The following is a 16068-nucleotide window of genomic DNA, read 5'->3' as shown; positions in this document are numbered from 1 at the left end:
GGTGTAACAGAAAGGGGCTTTTGTTAATGGGCCTCAAGGTAGAAGAAGAGACAGGCTCTTGCAGCATATGTCAGCCTGGGGACACATGGGATGTGTGCTAAGAAAGGCCTGTCTACAAGGCAGGACACGGAGGGAGGTCAAATGAGGCCAAGTATCCATGTGGAGAAGAGGGGCCAGGACAGGTTCACAGAAAGGTATTTGCTCTCTGGTGAGAGGAGTTGGCCTGTGAGACACCCAGAGGGCCTAAATAGAAAGACTCAGCCCAAAATAAGCACTAGAGTGGGGGTGGGGGGGAAGGTTGAGCTCAGTGGTAGAGCCCATGCTTAGCATGCATGAGGTCCTGGGTTCAATCTCCAGGGCCTCCATTAAAAATAAAATAAAATAAAATAAAATAAAATAAAATAAAATTTTTTTAAAGTACTAAGGTGGAAGGAAACAAACTGAAGGAGACACTCAATTACCCACCTGTCTGAGAGCCCCTTCTGCATGAGAAATTAACTGTCAAACTTGAGCCAAAAATGTCTTGCATAGTCTTCTGGACTTTGTGTGTGAGATTGAACTATGGTGAAGTCATTGAGTCATAGACCCTAGCCCTTCCCTCTCTCCACTAAGTGGAAATGTGAGGTCATGACTGTTTCTCGCTCCCCACCGTATCTTCAGGACTTCTGTTGCAAACAAAACAGAATCTCAGTATGTCACCGTTAAATAAACAAGTGTAAGAATAAGTGAATAGGTCATTCATCTGTGCCCTTCCAGCCAGCCCTTGTCCACAGCAGGTCCACTTGGTAGTGCATCATTGATAAACAGATGAATGAACGAGCGATCTTTGAGAGCCCAGGTTGGTGGTTATTAAGCTGGCGGTAAGCTCAAAGATGTTACATACAGGCTTGTATAGGTTGAACCACTGGTGGGAACTTGAATCAAATACAGGATGTGGGCTGCGTGCTTCTTGCCTTCCTATTTTAGAGGGTGGGTGTTGAGCACTGAAAGTGCCCCTGATTTGTTAGTGGGCCCCTTGCAGGGGCTGCCAGAGCTGCAGAATTGAAAGCTGGGGGAGGAAGGAGGAAAAGCAGGATGTAAGCCCCAGCTAGAGATAAAAAGGAAGCTGTTGTGAGGCACTCATGCCACAGATAGTGGAGCCAGATTCCTGGAGGGGGCCTGAGATAATCACACAGCATCTTCCCATGGGCCTGCCCCAGCTCTTTGTAGACGTAAGCCAGGGAAGAGGGAAGTTCTTTATAGAGCAGGGATGATAAGAGGACCTCCCCTGTGGGTTGGTCTGTGAGGATTCATGTTGGCTGCGCGTGTGAAACTTTCAGCATTGTGCCTGGATCTGAGTGTACACTCAATAAATAACTAATGTTATTTTCCAATACATTCTGGATGCTCATTTCAATTTTCTGCCACACTGGTAAAGAAGGGAGGTGGAGAGTTGTGAGGAGTTAGAACTGGTGTATAGGGTGACCTTCCATGGAGTCATCACCCACTGCCTGATCCGGCGGCACTGGCTGCGGGGAACCTGGCCTGGACGTGGCTGCCAAAGCCCAGCGGTGGTTCCCTATGTCACAGGTTAGGTTCCACAGTAACAGATGTGGAGTCGGAGCCTGGGCACAAGTCATTTATCAGGAATCATCACCTGTGAAAAGGAGGGAGAAGGGGCAGGACTTGGCGGGGGGCAAAGCTGAGTCGCAATGCAGCCCTGACAGAGCTTCAGCCAACCTGGCCAGGAGCTCGAGAACAAGTGGGGTCCATCTGAGTCATCCTGCTTCAGATTAAAATGCCTGGGCCTTTATCCTGCTACCTAATTTAGTCCCCAGATATGAGTCACCCTCGTAAGGGTGTGACCTGGGGCAAGAGGGCTATCTGTACCTGAGGCCGACCCTGAAAAGCAGCAGCAGGAGGTGTCTGCCAACGCCAGTCCCTAGAACAAGCGCTCCCGGAGCGAAGAGGCTTTTTCTTGGTGACCCTCTGCCCCTCGGGGCCTGACACAGAGGCAGGTGTTTAGCACTCTGCTGATTTTCGGGTGAATCCCATTTGCTTAAGTGTTGCTGTTCACAGCACCATTTCCTAGACATGGGTTCATTGTGTTGCATGTTGGTGTGAGGGGCCTTCGGAGCAAATATGAGGCAGATGTCACAGTGGGGAGGATCACATAGCTCATCTCACTGGCTCATGGTGGAGTGGGTCTCAGCCCTTCTAAATGGTCTGTTACACTTGGGCCTGGAAGACCTTTCCCAGCTAGTCTGAAATAGGGTATGGGGAGGTGCTGGAGGGGAGCAGGCTGAAGAAGTCAGTATTCTGTTAGAAGACAGGGACTGGGGGAAGTGAGGGCTAAGAGGAGCTAAGCTGGGGGCAAATGGTATGATTTGAGCATAAAGAACAGCCTGAGAATGCAAAACACCTGGCCGCTCCTAGTAACAACGGCAGCTTTGTCACAGGCAAATGATCTCCTCGCTCTGAGTTTCAGTTCCTTTATCACGTGCCAGTGTGCTCGCACTCAACTCATACCCTAGTAACTAGCATAGAGGCTGAAATGCACAACACATTTCAGAAGGGTTTGTGGCCACTTCCAGTCACAACTGAGTAGCCAACTAGAGAACGAGATGAAACATGTGAAACCACTGTTTTCAGACAGCAGGCAGCGTGCAGTGCACGGCTGTGAACCCCGAGCGAGAGAAGGAAAACCAATGAGGTGAGCGTTACTGCTCCCCCAGATTTCTGCCTTGGGACAATTTCCAGACTGCAACACAAGGAAGGGGCACCTATGCAGAGCATGACCTGAGAGGACAAAGATTGGCATTGAAAGAGGCTGGGATGTATGGATTAATGCAACAGAATACCAGAGACAAGGGAGCAGTAGAGAAAAAGAGCTTCAGAAATCTGTGTGATTCCCCTGGGTCTCGGGGTGAATGCAAAGCTGTACATACAAAGGGTGAAACCCCAGAGGGATGGGCAAAGTTCCATCACCAAAGGAAAACACAGCACCGCGGAGCTGAGTGCTGACCAGCCACGAGAGCTTGCACAGGTCTGGGAGACACTGATGTAGGCCTGGCCAGGGTGGAAAGTCTTGGTTGAGCAGTTGGAAAATTAAACTGGGACCTCAGAAGTTTCAATCCTTAGTAAAGGGCACACTGGCCCTAAAGACAGCTTCCCTAACAAAGCCTGAACACAAGCTGCAAATCATTCAAGCCCCAATCTGCCAGTAAACTGACCACCTGCCAACAAAATCTACACGTTTGATGACATGAGAGTTACAGCAGTCAGCATCCAACAAAACGTGGCTAGATACAGCAAAATACAGGAAACATGACTAATAACCAGGAAGGAAATGTGTCAATAGAAATACACCTAGAAATGACAGAGATTGACACACAAGGGCCTTAAAGCAGCTATGTTAAATATGTTCAAGGACTTAAAGGGAAACATGAATATAATTGCCAACTGAAGACTGTCACTCGCTACCTGGCATTAGCCAGTGCAGTCACCAACCTGCAGCACAACTTGAAAGGAGTTCAGGGTGGAGATCAGGAATGAGGTCCTCTGTGCTCTGGGAAAACGGGCAGAACAGGCCTTCAGATAGTTAAATATTTTCAAGAGAAAATTTTATGAACCCGGATTCTTGCATCTTCCCATACTTAGAAAAACATTAATCATTAACTGAGATATCTGATCCTCGTGACTAGTAGCAACCTTCTACCGAGGTGTGTGCTTGGTTACATGGACCCCTTCTCCAGAATCACGTGTATACTGACCTCCCCCTTGCCTCCTCAGAGCAGGTCCTCAGAGCTGTGTGAGAGGCTGCCTCCCGGGCTGTCATCCTCAGTAAGTCCCCAGATAAAACAGAAACTTCACATCTTTCGCATTGTGCATTTTTATTTCAGTCTTTTTTTTTTCATAATGAACAGAGAAATAGAAACCATGAGGGGGAAAAAAGGAAACTCAAGAGCTGAAAAATACAAAATTCAATGTGATCAATTCACTGGACGGGCGTACAAGTAGATCCCGAAGGGGGAAACCCCGGCAAACCTGAAGGCAGAGAAACAGCAACTGTCTAACACCGGGAGCTGCATCATGCAGGTGACTTTTAGGTCGTTCTTAGAAATTTGGCTTCTACTCTGAGTAACATGAACGTCATTGGAGGGTTTTGATAAGAGGGGCGAGACCATCTGACTTACATTTTATGGAATCACTTTGGCTGCTGTGTTGAGAATAGACTGAAGAGGCAAAAGGTTAGACACAGATGGCCTGTCAAGAGAATATCACAATATTCTGTGTGAGAGATGCTGGTGGCTTAAACCCCGTTAGTAACAGCAGGGGAAATGGGAAGTTGTTGAAATTTGGGATATATTTTGATGGCAGAGCAGATGGGATTTTTTTCATGCACTAAATTTGGAATCAAAAATGATGTCAAAATGTGTATACTGAGCCATTAACTGTGTCTGGAGAGCAAAACCTATGTATCAGTCAGGACTACACTTAGGTATGTATGACAGAAAACCTAAGGAGGCTTATTTGTTTCACATAACTGGTTAGACCAAGGCTGGTCAGCTACTCCAGGTTACAATTAGTACCCCAGGCTCTTGCTATCTTTCTATTAAACCATACTTAACAGATTATATCTTTGTCCTTTCTCTTGTACCTCATGGTCCCAAGATGGCTGCTGTACTTCCAGGCATAATGTCAGTGTTCCAGGAAAGAAGCAATGGCAAAGGGACAAAAGGGGACCTGCCAGTTGAGTTTGTCCCTTTTTACCCAAGAAAGCGAAAACTTTCCTGGAAGCCACATCCAGCAAACTTCCCCTCATATCTCATTGGGTCAGGTAGCCAACCTTAGGAGAATGAGAGTACTATGTGTGCTCTAGGCAAACTGCAATTCACTCCTTATGGCCAGAAGAAGGGATCTTCTCTCTGTAAAGTCAAAGAACTTCTACTGGTAGTTGACCACATCGAGGTTTTATTAGCGGAGCAGAAGGGCCATGCTGCAGGAAGAATGTTAGGTTGGTGATGGACAATTTCTATCATTGATTGCTTTTTGTGATTTTGTTACACACCCCCCTCCAAGAGTTTAGCAAATGTATACAATAAACGTGTACTTGCTGTAATGTTGACAGGCTGGCATAGTGATTTTGAAAGACTTCATAAATAAGAGGGAAAGACCTAGAAGGGAGAGGGGAAGGGTGGGCATGTTTGGTTTCAGATTATTTAAAAAATGACCTGTGAGGGGAGCAATGAACTGGGGACTCATGAAGTCTGAAGAGATGGTACGCCAGGTTGGCTGTCTCATTCATTTTAGGTTATCTTGAGGAACAAGGGAAGTGTAGAGTGAATAACCAATATAGTAACCACGAGAACAAAAAAAGCACGTTATATCAAAGCTGAAGGCAGAATTCCCTTTGGAGAAGAACTTTTGTTGTTGTTAGCAGAACACTTGCAGAATCACTCCATTCTGGAAAGTTAGGTCTCAGGATCTGGTTTAGAGAGCAAAAAAAAAAAAAGAACCAAAGAAAACAAAATAGCTTTGCAAAATAAAGTAAGAAGAATCTTGAGTTCTGATTGGCTGCACAAGAGGAGAGAGAAAGGGATCGTGGGAACTGGGAAGGAAAGGGGCAAAATGAAAATGGTTGGGGGACAATTATGCAACCCTCACAGCCAATGCATTATATGCCCCCTCCCCACACAGCTTTCAAGTGGCAGAGCCAGGGTTGATTGATTGATTGATTTAAAATCTCATTCTTTGAATTTTATTTTTACATTTTGAATTTCAACATTATTAAGGCATAATTGACATACAATTGTAGTAAACTTAAACTATATGTCATGGTGGTTTGATATATATATACACAGTAAAAGGATTCTTTCCATGTAGTTAATGAACACACACATCACTTCAAATATTTATCTTTTTTTGTGTGTGTGAGAACACATAGTTTCTACTCTCTTCAAAAATATCAATTATACAGTAAGTGTTGTCAACTATAGTCACCATATTTAACATTAGATCCTCAAAAAGAACAAAATACCTAGAAATAAATTTAATCAAGGCGGTTACCTATACTCTGAAAACTGGAAAACATTGATGAAGAAAATTGAAGATGATACAAAGAAATGGAAAGATAGCTTGTGCTCTTGGATTCAAAGAATAAACATTATCAAAATGGCCACGCTATGCAAAGGAATCTACAGCTTCAATGCAACCCCTGTCAAAATACTCATGACATTCTTTACAGAACTAGAACAAACAATTCCAAAATTCATATGGAACCATAAAAGACCCTGAACAGTCAAAGCAATCTTTTGCAGGTCTTTTTTTCCCTCTTCTTTTTGTTCTCTTTTCTTATGGTTTGATGCCTAGAGAAGTTCCTTTAACGTTTGTTGTAAAGCTGATTTGGTGGTGCTGAATTCTTTTAGCTTTTGTTTATCTGTGAAGCATTTGATTTCTCCATCAAATCTGAATGAGAGCCTTGCTGGATAGAGCATTCTTGGTTGTAAGTTCTTCCCTTTCATCACTTTAAACGTATCTTGCCACTCCCTTCTGGCCTGTAGAGTTTCTGCTGAAAAATCAGCTGATAACCTTATGGGAGCCCCCTTGTATGTTATTTGTTGCTTTTCTCTTGCTGATTTTAATATTTTCTCCTTATCCTTAATTTTTGTCAATTTGATGACTATGTGCTTTGGTGTTTTCTTCTTTGGGTTGATCCTCTGTGGAAGTCTCTGTGCTTCCTGGACTTGGATGACTGTTTCCTTTCCCAAGCTGGGGAACTTTCTGGTTATTAAGAGCCAGGATTTAAACTCAGGAATTCAAAGCCCAGTGTGCCTTCTGCCTGCAGCACCCTACCACCCCACCCTCAGTCAGCAGGATGGAGTTCCAGTTTGAACTGGGAGCAGTTGGCTGATCATTCACAAACTCTTCCATCTCCAGCTATGGAAAGACTTTGAGGTGAAGGCCCACCTCAGTCGTGAAATGAAGTATCACGTGCTCCGGCAGGAAGCCGCATTATGACCTTGGGGAACAGACAGTTTCCTCCGGTTAGTGTTGTGGGTGAAGGTTCCACCTCCTTCCCCAGAAGAACCTGGTAAACAACCTTAGCCCCTCCTCCCACCCCCAGACCTCCTGCAACCAGGACTGTTGCTAGAGCAACTGATTCTTTCCATTTCTTGATAAGCAGGGGACTGGTATCTGGGCCCCCTGTGGGATAAGTACCAATTTGAGTTTGGTTTCTTTTGCGTGCTGTTACAGAGAAAAAAAGAGAAAGAAAGCAAAAGGAAAACAAAACAGGTTTTGACTGCACAGCCCCATTCACCACGGGAAGCTGATACTCGTGGTTTCTCAGGTATTCACATCTTGATTGCTGCTCAGACCTCACACCCTTCGTGTGGTCCATGAACGTGCTGAGTACTGCTCCATTCTGCTTCCTCTCAGCTGCAGGGACACAAGAGAGCTCTGTTAAACATACCTCTGATGTAAGTGGCAATCGTATTAACACAGATATCCCAATTACTCAAAGCATTTTTGTAACTAAAATCCCCCTTGGTCTTCACAGGAAGCCTGCTGTTTATGTTGGGTGTGAAAGCTCCTCTGAGCACTGAGATGCTACCTTCTTGGAGCCAGGTTCAGGTTTGTGTAGTTCAATCCGCAGCACCAACCAAGGTACTTGGGACACAGGAAAGACTCAGGAAATGAGAGCTGTGAGAAAAAGTGTTACAGTGAGATGTGAAATGAGAGGAGTGGTGATATGATGAAGTAGGTTGCGGCTTCTTTCAGCTCTTAGAAAAGTCTGATATGGGCATCCATTGAGGCTGAGGCTGGTCCTTATTTTTGAGTCGGTGTGTAAATCCCAAGAGGGCGAACTCCCCGAGGGCACTGAGTTTGAGCAGCTCTGTTCAGCAGAGTCCACTTTGGGGACAGGTGTCAATTTGGTACATATAGCTAAATAGACATGTGGGCACCTATGTGAGTTCATGTGTACATACACACCTATGTGCATCTGTCTCTTTAAAAATGACTGAGACACAAGACAAAATAATATTTTCTGCAGAGGCAAAGGGAGGGAGAAGAGAGCAGTCTCTGAGACCCAAGTGGGCAGCCTTTGTCGTGAGGGGAATGCCAGTCCTGCCTCCAGCCTTTCTACCCAACCATCTTTCTCACTTCCCTTCAGGTCCCTGCCCATTATGACCTTCCTCCTTTTTCCACACGATGTCTTTCAAAGCCTTTCATCATTTCCTTAGCTTCCCCTACTCGATGGTCATGGTCAAGGTTGTTCGGCACAGTTCCTTTCTGAGCCAGGCAGGGGCAAGGGGAGAGGAAGGGACTTCGGGTGTGGGTTTGTACCTTCTTGGGCTCTGTTCTCAGGGTGACCATGGGTAGTTGGGGGTTGATGTCATTAATCAGTCAGTGAACAAGTATTTACTGATGTCTGTGTTCCAAGGCTGTGCTCATTGCTCTCTCTAGTATCTGCTCATTAAGGGGGAAAAAGAGAAAAAAAATTGAAGACAGTTATCCATCAGATCCCTTCCTTGAGCTGAAGATAGGGGCTTGGACACTCAAGTCCCAGGTTCTTATCCTGATAGTCGCTAATCAGTTGTATAATAACAAGGCTACACACACACACACACACACACACACACACACACACACACACACACACACACGGCCTGGGAGGCCAAAGACTAAGTTTTCAAAACGGGGATTTTCCTACTGCTGAAACCATGCCTGCAGTGGTGGCAGCCCTTGATAGGGACAGCCTGGGGCATAGGATGCCTCCGATAGTGTCTCTTCTGACTTGACATTCTACAATTCTAGGTTCTTTCTGTCAAGACCTGGCAAGAATATAGTTAATGAGACAAGTGAGATGTAGACAAAGAAAAAGGGTGTGGAATAAAGGGATTTTACTGTGGGCAATAAATAAGGACATTTCATTGCAATTTGTTCATTTCATTGCATTTCATTTCAGATTCATTGCATTTCATTCAATTCATTGCATTTCACTGCAAGGAGAAGAGAAGCTCAAATGAGCCAGTCAAAACTCATGTGGAAGACATCTCAGTAAACATGTTATAAAAGATTACTGTTCAAAATATCAAAAAGGTGATAGAAGATGCACTAAACTGAAAGAAAAGGTATAGGGTTGAGAAGACTCTAAGAAGAGTTAAGCTTATTAATTTATGGCTCATCTAGAGTAATTTTAGATTTACTGCGTAAGCCTTGTTTAGCCATCTCAAACCAAACTTTGACTCTGAAATGTTAGTTACTGTAGTCATGGGACAGAGATGGTTTTTAAGTTTCCCTCAGTGGGATGAGAAAAATATGTAGTTCTGGGGAAATGTACAAGTAAACAAGGAGGCAATAAATAGATGAATGTAGGATCAGTACTTTGGGTAAACTGTGTTCATTCAGGTAAAGTAATGTATCTTCATGGTGCTGGTTTGGTTCTGTTCTGTCCACTTGCCACGCATTTAGCAGGTAGATATGTTTGACTTACAAGACTTGTTTACACATTTAGGAGATGTGATTGTTGGATTAATATGTCTTTCCTGCCAGAAGTTTGCATCGTTGGAGAACTCAGTCATTTTGCACTTCTAAACGTAGAAATGCCTAAGGATCTTTGATGAATTACAAAGCCATGCATGACCTTCATGTAGGGCCCCCTTCTTTTCCTGCTACAATGGTGAATGGGGGGCTTATTTCCCTATAATTTCTGTAGAATTATCTGCCTTATCTCTAAGGGGTCATTCACATCGCTGAGGACTTTTAGTAGCTGTGACTCCTCTTACAATGAGCTTCTGTCCCATACATGAAAAAGCAACAATAAGAATAGCAACAAAACTCAAATAGACTGGGGAATTCCTTGGTGTGGAAGGTAGGGCAGTTTAGGAGCAGCAAGCAGACTGGCCTGATTGTAATCACACAAGGTATCTGTCCTAGGACATCGTGGGAAGCTTTGAGGACCGGATCACTTGTCAGCTCAAGAACCTAGAGATAAGGTTCCCATCCTAGTGGGAATTTAAAGGTTCACTTTACCTGCTGTGTGACCTTGGGCAAATTTCTTAGCATCTCTGAACCTGTTTCGTCATCTGCCAAGCAGAGCTAGTAACACCTAGCTCAAAGTGTTATTAGTAATGCTGATTTGCAATAATATTTGTAAAGTGCTTAGCATAGTTCCTGGAACATATAAAGAGCTCAGTCCATGAGAACTGTCTGTTCCTATTAAGTGAATGGCCAAAGAGGACTAAGAAACTCCTCTAAGTTATTATCAAGGTGTTGGGACTGTAGTTCGGCTCATCAAATACATACTAACCATGAACTAATGTCATAGTCATAGCACTGGGGTTTATTCATATTTGTTCAACAAACATTTATTAAGCAGATGTTTTTTAGGGACATTGGTTTTGCCTGTTGGTTGTTCAGAGCCCTGACTAGTACTGAAAAGACACCTCCAAATTCTTACACTTTTTGTTCTTTTTCTTCTGAATGTATTCTGTATTCAGAGTGGTTTTTAAAAAGGAGATATTGCTAAGTGAAAGAAGCCAGCCTGAAAATGCTACATGCTGTATGATTCCAATTCTATGACATCCTGGAAATGGCAAAACTATGGAGACAGTAAAAAGACCAGTGGTTGCCAGGGGTTCCAGGAAGGGAAGGAGGCATGGATAGGTGGAATACAGGGGATTTTTAGCGCAGTGAAACCATTCCATGTGATGCTGTAATGGTGGAGACATGTCATTACGTATTTGTCAAAACTCAGAATTTACAAGACAAAAAGCAAACCCTAATGTTAACTATGGAATTTAGTTAATAATAGTGTATCAGTATTGGCTCATCAATTGTAACAAATGTACTGCACTAATGCGAGATGCTAATAATTGGGAAAACTATGTGTGAGGGTCGAAGTGAGGGAATATGTAAGAATTCTCTGTACTTTCCATTCAATTTTTCTTAAACCTAAAATTGTTCTAAAAATTAGTCTATTAGCTAAAAAAAAAAAAAAAAGGAATTAGAAATTTCACTACCCATTTTGTCCCCTAGTCCTACCTCCTAAAGATTAAATTTGATTCCACAGGCTGGAGTGCAGGTTTTTTCATCATGTCCCTGAAACATGCTGTGTTTCTCTTAATCCCAGCATCTCTACGTTATAATATCCTTCCCACAAGAATGCAAATGCTTATTCATCTTTATGAGATCACATCAGTCTTCTGTTCAGACCTCCCAACGGCTTCCCATTCCAAGCGCTTTGTGTGTATTAACTCATTTAATCCTTAAAACAACACTGTGAGGGGTCTTGTCTCCATCAAATACGAGAAAACTGAATCACAGAGAGGTTAAGAAATGTGTCCTATGTAACGGAGCTGGTAACTGGCAGAGCTGGGATAGCCTCCTAAGTGGGCTGGCTCCAGAGTTTGCAGAAAAGTACCAGAAAACCCCAAAATGTGTTGAGTTGCAGGTCACACACATTTTGGGGTGGTGAAATCATTTTAGGGTGCCTTATATAAGCATATTTTTAAAAAATTCAATAATAGAATGGAAGAAAAAAGAGGAATTCCCTTGCACATAGTCGGAGTGGTATTGTTTTGTGAAACTTTTGTGTTTTTTGGATACGACCTGTCTGTATGTGTGTTTGTGCTGAGTGCCGTGTAAAACGTATTTGAAAAGCTCATTGCATTAATCTGCAAGGAGAGTTGTTACCTCAGGTAATAAGAAGCACAGAGCTGAGGCAGCGCCAGGCTCCTGCCAGCCCAGTCATACCTGGATCCCGCCTGTTACTCTGCGAGCTGGTTTGTCCTGTTCTGCTGCATGTGCTGGCTTCATCTCAGCAGGTCCTGCCATCATATCCAAACTGAGTGATGTCCAGAGGTGGAAAAACACCATCCCTTCTAGAGAAATCTATGCCAGAAGTCTTCAGCAGATTTCCCCTTGACCAGGGTAGACACTTCCTTACCTCTCACTGGGCCAGAGCTAAGTCACATGCCCACTTTAAGTCATTCGTGAGAATGGAGACTAGGACTGCTATGATCAGATTCCACTGATCTGATAAAACTCTGAATAAAGATTTCCAGCAAAGACAAAAGTCACAATGGTGTGGACGGGGTATAGCTCGGTGGTAGAGTGCATGCTTATCACGCATGAGGTCCTGGGTTCAATCCCCAGTAACTCCATTAAAAAAAAAAAAAACTTTCTAAAAAATAAATAAAATAAAATTATGACATATGAGATAACCACAGGGGAACAAATAAAGGTCACAATGGGTGTTAAGCAGCCTAAGTGTTTGCCTTGAGTAGAACTTGGAAGACCAAAAATGTTTCAAGTAATTTTCTGTCTTCTTAGAGATGGAAGCTTAGGGCAGACTACTCATCTAGTCATTCACCATTAATTCCATTGAGAAATATTTAGCAATATCCTAGTGTGTGCCTGGCACTGTGCTAGGCACTGGGGACACAAAGGTGAGTAAAAGAGACATGATCCATGCATCCTGGGGGTGACTCTAGGAAGGGAGAGAGTTGTTACACAACTAATCTCAGAAATATATGTGTAACTATAAATCGTTAAGTGCTTTTAAGAAAACAAAGGAAACAGTGTGATCTGAGGTTGTAAAAGGAGGATCTGATTTAAATGGGGTGGAGAAAGTCAAGGTTTGGTCAAGGTTATCCAAATATAGAGCAGAGGCCCTTGTCTAGGAGAGAGAATGTAAAAGGTGGTCTTTGTTTCCAATTTTCAGATGTCCTCTCCTAATACTGGGAATCATTGATGATTCCTGGAAGATGTATAGGCTATCGTTCAAGTCATTTCTCACAGGAGATCAGAAGCCAAGACTCCAAGGTGGCTTGAAGGACAGATAGCTGAGCTTCTGTGAACCTCAAGCTGTGAAGAGGAATTGTACGGGACTATGGACCGCGTTATTCTGTACTGAAGGACCCATTCTTTGGAGGTGTTTTGTTTTTGTTGTTGTGGTTCTAGTGCTTTGTGCCAAAGGATAGGATCACATCCGGTGTCTGGGGCAGCAGTCCCCCTGAATGTAATAAACCTCACCACTGTCAATCATCCTGGAATATGTGAGTACTGAGGCAGGGCTGGACTCAAGGGCATTTCCACCGCAGCCAGGTCCCTGCAACATGGGGGCAGAACCTGGGAGCAGGCAGAGAAGTGCCAGGAAAGGACCCATCTGCAGAACCCAAGAGCAGTGATACTCTGTTTTCAAGTTCTCTGTTTTGCAGTATACTTCTCTTATCACAAGACCTTCAGCAAGTCCTAAGAAACCTTATTTCCTGATCTCAGGTACCACTGTATGGAACTGGAGATAGAACCAATGTCCAAGTTGGGCAAAACAGTACAGGGGAGAGCAGGAGTTGTCTTGAGACAAACATGCATAACCATGGAAGGAGAAAGTAATAGTTTGGATCCCTGTTGCAGACTGTGATGACAAGCAACTGCCAGAACTGGTCTGCGGAGCATGTAAACACTTTTTACGGATTTCCCAGAAATACCTGGAAAGAGGAGCCTGGTAATAAACAGTGCTTCTGCAATTAAAAAGAAGAAGCTGAGACTACAGTGATTCGGGCATTAAAGGGATATGTGAAGTTTGGACTTTGGAATTACTAATCTATTCTCTCTGGTTTTCACAAGCACCCTGCAGAGTGATTTGGCTATTTTGGGAGAGTGAGGCGTAGGAAATGCCTAACCCAAGGCAAGTAAGCGGCAGCCTGGGGCTAAGTCCAAGCACCCCAGACCGTTGTGTTGTGCCGTGTACATTCCCTGAATGAAACTGACCTGTGCGCTTCCTTTCAAGACCTTTGGGAAAAGTGGGCTGGTTTATTTTCTTCCGCTCCACAGCCAGACTCTGAGAGAATAGCCAGAGGAATAGGGTGGGGGACAGTAACCACAAGAAGAAAAAGGGGGGAAAACCTTTTCTCTTAGCAGAAACTGAAGCATCTCATTTTATCCTTTAACTTCCCACTTCCTCATCTACAGATTAATCCACACCTATACCCATTCCCCCCAAACAGAGCTCTTTCTCCCATTTAAAGCCAGTCTTCTGCCAAAGCCCGGACTTCATCGTCTCCCTCTCCTTTCACATCTTTTTCCACCTGCCTCTCTCTTGTACTCTACATCTCTTCCCTCCTGCTTCCTCCCCTGGTGCCCATAAATATGCTCTCATCTTTCCCATCATAACCCCGCACTTTAATCCCGAGTTTCCTTCAAACTATGGACCAATTAACTTCTTTTATATTGTTATCCACACTTCTCAAAAGTGTAGATTTACACTTGTTAACTTCATCTCCTTCCATCCCAATAATTTCTCAATTCATTCTCATTTATGCCACCCTCATATCCTAATGAACACTTTTAAAAAACGTTTTAAAGTTTCATGTACTTATAAAAAAGTTCATCAAGGTGTACAGTGCAAAGAATGATCACATAGTGAACATAGTAAACCTCTGTGTCTGCCACCAGATTAAGAAATAGAACATTACTAGCACCCCGGAAATCCTGTAGTGTTCTTCCAACCATTACTTTCTCCTTCCTCCCTAAATGGAGCATCATCCTGACTTCTCATTCCATACATTAGTTTTGCTTGTTTTTAACTTTGCGTAAATGGAAACTAACAACATGGCCTCTGTTTGTGTCTGGCTCTTCTGTTCAGCATTCTGTTTGTGTGATGTGGCTATGCTACTGCAGGCAGCCGTGGTTTATTCATTCTTACTGCCGTCTAGTACTCCATTTTAAGAATATGCGGCAATTCATCCATTCCACTGTTTATGGACATTTGAGGTTATTTCCAGTTTGAGGTGATTTCAAATAAAATTCAATATAAATATTCTTGTATACATCTTTTTGGTGGGCATTATACACACATTTCTTCATCTGTTTTTAAAGGAAGGAAGTAGTTTGGTTGTGAGACAGGATGGACGGGAGCAGGGCACAGCCACTCAAGGAATAACAGCAACCAAAATGGTGGAAGATTCACCTCCTAGCTGGCCTTGAGGATTAAGAGGTTTGACTTCTAGCAGACCTGGAGCTTCATTATATGCTCATCGTAACAGTGTGATCAAATAACATGCCCGCAGGCACCATGACAGTCCCAAGGCTAACCGCAAAAGGCCAAAGAATGGGCCATGGTCTAATTCCTGGTAATCTCAGCCCCTTCCCCAGGGCAGTTGGAATGATCCCACCTGTAGACGTGTGAAGCTACCGGACCATAAAAACTGACAATACCACACCTAGTGGCCTTTTCGCTCCCTCCCCTTCAGAGACGGCCCGCACTCTGTCTATGGAATGGAGTGTGTACCTACTTTTACTTTAGCCGGAGCACCCAATGGCCGCACTTATTTCCTTGCATTTCTCTTGCCTTACACTTTATGTAGTATGTATCTCTCTAAATAAATCTGCCTTTACTTAGTGGTGGCTCGCACTTGAATTCTTTCCTATGCAAAGCCAAGGAACCACATTTGTGGGGGCACATCCCAGGGGTTCAAGCGAGACATGGGACACAGCCCTCCTCAAGCCCCACATCCGTTTTCCTGCATCAGTTGGGACCACCATAAAATAGGTTGGGAAAAATTAAGGCACAATTATAGTCAGCCAATTGGAAAAGTTAACCATGAACAACTACTATACTCACACAGAAATGCATAAGACATGAATGCAGCCAAAAGAAGGTACTGGGGGAAGATATGTCTCCTCGTGTGTGGAAATAGACAGAATATGGAACAGAAACTGTGCAATTAAGACTGTGTAATTCAGCACAAAATTGCATAGGCCCAGAGTAGAAGCAACTTTTAGAACCTCCGGGCTAAGACTAGACAGTTTAATATCAGGCTGGATTCCTCACTCCTGCTCACCCATAGTCTGTGACAGGAGAGTCACCTGGAGACCACGCATGACAGAAGAAGGGGGCTGTAGGTCTGGGGGACATTTCTGTAGATCCCAGACATATATCTGCCACAGTGTCCTCTTCCCTCTGCCTTCCACACCTGAAATTGAAGCTAAAATCTCTGTGAATGGAAAATTTTCATATAAGCTCTGCACTCTCTCTACGGTTTCCACCCTACAGATACAGGTCCTGCGAGGGAGAGGGGA

General features: G+C 43.8%; 1 long non-coding RNA gene across 4 annotated transcripts in view; it reads left to right on the top strand.

Annotated features, from left to right (window-relative positions):
* The window catches only part of LOC123614901 (uncharacterized), an 87413-nt gene extending 72016 nt beyond the window's left edge, over window positions 1-15397 (top strand). For 3 of the 4 annotated variants that reach the window (XR_012509172.1, XR_012509173.1, XR_006722391.2), the window contains one exon: window positions 12710-15397. This is a non-coding gene — a long non-coding RNA (uncharacterized LOC123614901). The remainder of the gene's footprint in view (window positions 1-12709) is intronic. The other variant, XR_012509171.1, reaches the window with a different exon arrangement.
* The last annotated feature ends 671 nt before the right edge of the window (window positions 15398-16068 follow it).

The sequence above is a fragment of the Camelus bactrianus genome, chromosome 9 (assembly GCF_048773025.1).
Source record: "Camelus bactrianus isolate YW-2024 breed Bactrian camel chromosome 9, ASM4877302v1, whole genome shotgun sequence".
Taxonomy (NCBI): domain Eukaryota; kingdom Metazoa; phylum Chordata; class Mammalia; order Artiodactyla; family Camelidae; genus Camelus; species Camelus bactrianus.
Note: the sequence above shows the minus strand (reverse complement) of the source record. Positions and strands in the feature narration are given on the sequence as shown.